The sequence below is a fragment of the Euprymna scolopes genome, chromosome 16, assembly GCF_053919585.1.
Source record: "Euprymna scolopes isolate OS-2025 chromosome 16, ASM5391958v1, whole genome shotgun sequence".
Lineage (NCBI taxonomy): Eukaryota > Metazoa > Mollusca > Cephalopoda > Sepiida > Sepiolidae > Euprymna > Euprymna scolopes.
The window spans coordinates 57,251,314-57,259,551 of NC_136497.1; positions in this window are offsets into that span (position 1 = coordinate 57,251,314).

An 8,238-nucleotide genomic window follows, 5' to 3' on the forward strand; every position below is an offset into this window, starting at 1 on the left:
GCATACTCTTCTCGGTATATAATTTTCTTAGTTGAGTAAAAACGACTTCGAAATCTAGTAACGATCTCTTCTCTTTCCTAGTCCTTTTCTCAAAGAGTAGACATTGCTAATTTCGTCTCACTATAGTTATTTCCATTGAATCCTCGGTTTTTCCTTGTAAGATATCCATAGCAATAACTCGTCTTTCTACCATTTTCTCTATACTTCATGTGCATAGCGTATGGTGGAATTTCTATGAACAGAGATTCTTTGCATAAGATTCCCGTCTATGAAACATATTATTGTGGAACTGCTTCTCTGCAGATTACAACGTAGTCTTCATCAAATCCAATGTAAAGAAATACTTGTCATAAACCGTCCTCATAAATACTCACACTTAGTCTTTTAATTAATCATTTTTATATCCTCTCATAATATTCTTCATCTTTAACTTGGCAATCATTTCGCATCATTCTTATCGATTTTGGCCTTGATAAGTGCTAACTCATAAATAAAAAGAATATCATGTTTTCTCCCTGGTTCTGTAGCGGCCGACATTTACACTTCTGTGTTAAAAATCAAAATGCGTAAAATCGTTTGTGCGCACACACTATCCTGAATTCAAACAAATAATTATATTTTGGACCAATTATAGAACTTTCTGAATTTATTCGAAACTAGCCTGAGTGCCCGGCGTTGCTGGGTGTTTGGAAGTGTGTGTTGACAAAAAAAAAGTTGTAGTAGACAGGTAGGCTCGAACCCGTATGGTGAAGGAGGGAAAGAACTTTTTTTATTTTTTTTACATAGGGGTCAACACTTATCAAGGTTCGGAGGCCACTCGAGGATAAGAGTTATTGAGTGTCAATGGGATACTATCGTAGTAATCGTTAGTAGTGGAAATTTGGTAAATTGGCTCACTTAAAGGGACGGTTCATCAAAAGTTTGTTTATGTTGGACTATGTTTCAGCTGGGAAACAGGTAAATGCAGTTCTAAGAATGAAGCCTTTTTCATAGAATCTACGTTTTGGTTTAGGCACAGATAAAGAGTGGGGAAAATTATTGACAGTGGTTTCACTTAGACGAGTGTTTTTCGTGAAAGATTGGCGAAGGGGAAATCAGAGATTAGAGCTCAGACGAGCACTTGCCATGGAAAACACGATAAAACAATGGCAGGCTTGCAATATCTTTTCTGTGAGAAATGGGTGGCAGGAAGAGAAAAGGGCATCCCCCACTAAGCTACGAAGTCTATTTTGAACTCTGTCAAGGCAGGATGTGCTTCTAGCAGCACCTGCCCAGATGTGACGACAGTACTCCATCTTTGGACGTACTTGGCTTTTATATAGATAGATAATTGCATCATCAGTGAGATATCTACTGGAGTGGTAGATGGATCTCGCCATTTTTCCATCGACCTTGGCAACAGATTTGATGTACGTGCTCCATTTCAAATCAGGAGTAAAGGTTAAGCCCAGAAGCTTGACAAAACATAGAGCGTCACCAAAACGAGAGCTATCCATTTCAATTGATGCCAGATGGGCATCAGAGCGTTGATGATGTAAAGATAGAAGTTTTGTTTTAGATGCATTAAAAGTAACCAGTCACCTCTTTCCCTATTGTACTACTTCTATTTCTGCCCATTAACCGCTACTCTTATAAGCCTATCAGAGAGAAATTATTTAATAATTGAGAAGACATTTTCAGCTATACCGTAGCTGGAAATCTTGTGAAGTATGGCTTTAACGTGACATCTTTGCCGTTGCGCTACTGGAAGTGGCGAAGGTTTAAATTAAGGTTAGTCAATCGAAAAGAGGGGATGTCTTTCGAAATATCGGCGAAAAAATCGACCCTCTCTTTGTAGAAAAGTGTTCAGTTAAGGGTGAATAGATTAATGTTTTTAGCCATTTTTTTATATTTGTCGCCCAAAGGGCCGAACTTTAAAGGGATATCAATCTCGTGAAAATCCGTTGCCTCTGTCGAAAGTTTTAAGTAGACATACATACATACATACATGCATTTAAACAGACACATGAGATTTATAGTATAGACTGTCTTTTTGGGAGCCACTTCGATCCCTTAAAAAGACAGATTTTTCTTCATTAAACCAGTTGAGCTGAAATCAACGGACCGGCGTCCTGGGCACGCCTCCGTCAGGCTTTGAGCCTGCTGGCATGTCAATTCATACATACTCATACTTACAAAGCGCGACACACATACAGACACACACATTAACACATATACATCCGCACACACGTACACACACGCACACACACACATACGCACATGTACACATACATACTGCTTGAATCCTTCGTTGTCGTTTACTCACTTAAAAGCAACTTATTCACTGAAATATTCCTAACCTTACTCATTGAATTTTCTTTCAAATATGAAAAAAAAAAAGATGAGCATTGACTTTAATACCAACTTTTAATGAAATATAATTTAGTAGAGAAGTTTTTACTATGATTTTCTGACTCGTGTAACGCACGACCCTTAAACTATTGACTCTGCCTTCTTCGATATCTCAACTAAAGTATCCCTTTCATTTAAATTTTCATGAACATTCTACGTTTTTCCTATTGCTGTAAACTTCCATTATAAGCCACCTACCTCGAAAATGATTTAACCTGACATAGTTATATGGAATAAGTCAGAGAGAGTGGCAACCTTCGTTGAAGTGAGTGTTTCTAATGATGGAGGTCTTAACAGAGCTGAAAGGGATAAACAGACCAAATATCAAGGTCTCATGTATGATATGAAAAGAAACTGGAATCTTAGGGAGATATTAATCATACCAATTATTATACGTGCCACAGGGCTTATGAAGAAGAACCTGAAGTCCTACCTAACTAATATTCCTGGTGAACCAAAGACAAGATAAATCCAGGCAATTGCACATAAGGGAACGAGAATACTAAAAAGAGCTCTCGGTTGGTTTCAATAAAAAGCAGAGGAATGTTGGCAGCTGATTATGCTATCCCTTACCCAGAATTACAATCTTCAAAGAAAGAAAATGAAAAAAAAAACATATATAAAATAGCTCTTTTGTGAGTATATGCCTTCATAACTGTGTCCTATAAAATGTATCTTGTTTTCTCACATTTGATTATAAGACCTAAAAACCTTTTTCAATGAAAATATCTCTCCCAAATTAACACCCCTAAATAATCATCGAAAAACTAAGGGTTCCTCCGAATTCCGAGCCCTCTAAAGTGCTACCAGGTCAGGCTTTCCGAAGATACTGGCTTCCTGACTTGAAATACACTTAACATCGATGTTATTGTTTTCTTTTATTTCTTTTGCAAGACTCAGTCATGTTCTGCAAGACCAAAAACCATATTTTCATCTTACAAACCAGACAAACCAAACCAAACCCTATGAATTAATATTTGAAGATATAAAGAAGTTGAAGCATGAAATATTTTTTTTACCAAAATTATTGAATTCGGCATTAAATGACCGAAAAAAAAATGTTGATAAAACAAAACAACCGGACAAAATTATGTTTTCTCTATCCTCAATCTACTTTTTTTATTATTATTATTCTATGATTTAATTCTTTCTTTGTCTCGTCTTCTTCTCGCCCATTTCTCTCATACATAAGCTTCTGGTTGATTTTTGCGACAGAAACTGCGCATCTGTTCAGTAGATGGAGCTGAAAAGGCGCGCCGGTTATTTACTCTGGCTTTTGCTCTCTTTAAAATTAACGAGATTTGGTGTCGAAAAAGTTCGTTTTAATACAAATACGAATTTTCAGAGTCACTAAATAATGTATAATGGATGAGCAGTGCCTGTGTATGGAAGGTGGGAGGGGAGAAAATGATGAGCAACTATTGCTCATTATCAGGTTTTACCATCCAGAACGACGCAATAGCAAAGCGTGTTTACGAAAATATGGGTGGATTCGGAGACGCTATAAATGCCAGCTTTTTCAGCAAATGTATAACAAAAGAAACGGTTGATACAATCGAGACATTTCAATCCGCTAAAGAAACGACTAAAATGTTCAAGAAGTGACAACTATAAAAACATACGAATGTTCAAGAGATTTCCATCCATTACACTTAAAGTTTAAACGTTCAATTTTATTTTATTTTATTTTATTCCATTCAAGAAATGAATCGAATTTTCAACACTTTTTCAATCCTTAAGTTTCAATAAATCCAGACAACAAATGATTGAAATGTCTAAAGAAATCACAGTTCATTAAAGTAAATGTACGGAATTTATTTTTATTTTTTCAGTTTATTTAAGTTCGAATATACATTCAATTAGAATGTTCTAAACCTTTAAATTCATTAAATAAGCTATTAACATATTCGAGCAATTTCAAGATATTAAATATAGGTTTGAATTTGCAAGATGTTTTTAGAGATTTAATGAATAGCTCAAATTTTCAAGTCCGTTCAGTCTATTAACTAAACTATTAAAGTAAAGGAAAAGTTCATATGTTGAACTCCTTTGAATTCATGAAAAATTGCTAAAAGGTTTAAATGTGGCACAATGATGAAGAGCCTTTTCTGTTGGGGTGAGGGGTGAGCTCCCCACATATAAAAGCCTTTATCCTTATTTTTTTGTCATCATGGGGAGACACGAAAAATCAATTCAGTGTTGTTTTAATCTCGAAATGTCAGCGCAAATGAACTCGATTCAAAGTAGCAGATTTTTATAAAATCTCAGAGGAGTCAAAGCAAATTCAATAAAGCCTTTTCAAATTTATGTTAATCTTAAATAGGACAGGCCCTGGAGTGAATATGGTGACTGAAATAGTTACAGATAAGAGTAAGATAGACAATTTTAAGTATGTGAGACCAAGGATGACCACCAACACCCATTATACCCACATTTTTGAATGGCCTTGTGCCTAATTTGTTCATTGTGCATTTTTACATTTTATGCAAATAAATATTTCAAAGCAGTCAGGGTACACAATTGCAGAAAGGTCAACACTAAGAATTGAATAACAAATTAATATTTCAGTCCTTTTGTTTTTGAAATATGTCCATCTCTCTCTTCCTCTCCCCTCTATCTATCTATCTATCTAATGTTTTTCGTCACCAAGAAAGAGATAGTGCAGTTGAAATAGGTACCCCAAGGGCAACGGGTCGCGGGTCTCAACTCCCGTGTTCTAAGAGGCTCCTTGATTGTTTAAACAAGTAAAATTCTGTTTTTATATGAATAAAAATGTTTTGTCGCTTATTAAATACAAGCGTTCAATTTCAGCAAAGTGGTCCTGTTATGAATGATGTCGACGGAGAACTCAAAGAGAACACCCAAAAGTTCATGTAGCCGATGACATGACACCCCTTGATATAAAGAGGATATGCTTATCGTTTCATTGTGTTTAATGATCGTGGTTGCTGCCCTCGGGACGAAAAAGCCCTTTCAGAAACGTACCCACAACACGGACAAGCCAAGTAACTCTTCCTAGCAAATAATAGGTGTCATATGGAGACGTGTCAACCTGTTAGATATTAACCGGGTAACGCCGAAGGTATGCTTGTCAACAATTATTATGATTATATTGTTATTAAAGCCGAATATTATTGTCAACTAAAATATGTTTCAGAATGATCAAAATATTTAGAATAAATATTTATTTACATTAATTTAGAAATGTAACTTAATAATATTATAATCACATAGTTGACAACTTAAATAGAAATAATGACATTAAATAGAAATAACGGCATGTTAAAACATCAGGTGATTATTTCAGTAACGTATACTAATGACGTCATTTAGAAGGGGAAATGGTCTTTTTGAGATACGTGGAAATTAGTTAAGTTAGTCTGATTTGAGACAGGGACAGAGACAGTCTTCAGATCGTGATGGCTCCGAGTAAAGGAGGTAAAAAATGGTGATAGTCAGAATCAGCGTTGCAACAGAAGAGAAAAACACCCTGGAATAAACAGTTGCCGAAAACCTATCGTTTCTTGGAGAGAATTTCCATTGCAGCTTCCTGTCAAACAAGCCCAAAGATAGACCAGATATGTTTCCGATTGGCCAGATGTTTAAACCACAAATAAGTGTTATTCCTCCTTTGTGTTGTAAAGGTATGCATGTATGTTCTTGTTCCGCCATGAACTGTATTTAAATGTACATACACACACAACAAACTCTAGATAGACGATCACAACGCTAGACGATCATAGACGGGCACACTCTATATTTTTTTTTTATTTTTTTTTTTTTATTACATTTTAACCCCAAACAAGGCACATTGCCACTCAGGTGTAGGGGACTACTATCAGGGTCAGCAACTACGGGGGCACTATGTAGGGATTTGGGCAGCAAGATGTCGGTTCACGTTGCAATTGAACTTCTGCATGTCAGTACAGTTAGGGAAGCATGATCCTGGAATGGAATTCCAGAGTCTAGCGGTTGTGGGGAAGAAAAAATATATAACAACGTTAAAGAGAATCAATTAAATAGACGCTATTTATATACATTCGCCTCGCTACATAACAAACCCAATAAACAAGCGAATCTAATAGCCATTAAAGAACATTTTTAACTTTTCAGTTTATTCAAGAGAGGGCTTAAATGTTCAATACTTTTCAGTTCCCGAAATAAACGATTCAAATATTTAAGGCATTAGAGGTAAGATTTTAATATTCAACTACTTTTAAGGAATGACTAAAATATTCAAGACTTATTCATTAAATGAACGCGCCAAATATTCAAATACTTAAGGCATTACAATCTATTATGAGGTGCTTTCAATAAATTTTCAGACTTTTTTGTATAGGCATTTAAAATTGTCTTGAAAATTCAGTTTGTTCTTATGAGATGACTGACCAATTTTCATGATTTCAGGTTCAAATGAACAGCTACAGCAAGAATCGGAATACACCCTACTAAAGCCTGATTGTTACAGCTGGTGAATTTAAAAAATACAATCTGAATGTGAGGATACTTTAGAAGAACCATATACAATAACATTTTGTGAACGGTTCAAATGTTGTCGTAAATTTGTCGTGCCTTAATTTGTCGTACATAATTAGTAAAACCAATGTATTCAATTTGAATTATTTTTTTCGCAATAAAGCAAAAGTACAGCTTTAAAAAAATTAGGTAAAAGGCCTTAAACGTGTGAGAAGTGGTTGTTCATTGATCATCCGTTGTCTATCCTACTTTGTGTATTCTACTTTTGTCTAAGTATCCTCGATGATCTGAATTCAGAATATGTAATTATCGTAGTCTGCTTCTAAAACACTTAAGAATGGTTTGTAAGCACACAGAGAATAAGTAGAATATATATATACATATATATATATATATATATATATATATATATATATATATATATATATAATAATAATAATAATAATGAGAGAGAGAGAGATATAAAGAGAAAGAGAGAGGTAGGATTTTTTTATTAGCTGCTGAATAAACATTCTTATCTAAAACATCTACGCGTGCTAATTCGATAATTTATGCCACGTGTAGCAGACCAACTCTCTCTCTCTCTCTCTCTCTCTCTCTCTCTCTCTCTCTATATATATATATATATATATATATATATATATATATAGTATTGTGGTGACTGAAATAGTTATAGATAAGAGTAAGATAGAGAAAAGAGAGAGAAAGAGAAAGAGAGAGAGAGAGAGAGAGAGGGAGAGGGAGAGGGAGCAGAGAAAGTAGGTTAAGTTAAATAAAGTTGCATTATTGCATTATTTATATCACTTTCAATAATTTAAGATGGACAAATATTTGGTGTACGATCATTTCTTGGACAAATATTTGGCGTACACTCATTTCTTTAACGAATAACAAAATTTGATTATGTATAGGCGGCATTTTTTATGTTTTATTGAATAGAAATTAAACTTTCTTTTTAATCCTTTTTTTGATCCCTTATGTTTTGTTCCAGTGTGAATGTTGAAAGTACATACAAGTATGAAATGACCCATCTACACCCTGGAATGTATCATCAGATAATTAGTCTGCTAACTTAAAAACAAAAACGATTAAAAACTTCTATTTTCTCCCACTTTTCTCAACCAAAACAAAGTATACATTGCCAATGAAACGTAAGATGTTAAGATTTATACTTACATCTTAAATTGGGAGCTATTCACCGATAATTTTACTTGCATTACATTTAAACTTTTGCATATTGGTAAAGTAAACGGGGAACAGGAAAGAAATTATAAAGGGTAGAAGAAAGAAGCTATTAGAGTTGAAAGCTAACGCCTATAAGCGAAAGTCTGGAATTCTACCGACTCAACTATCGGCTGGAATATATTTACG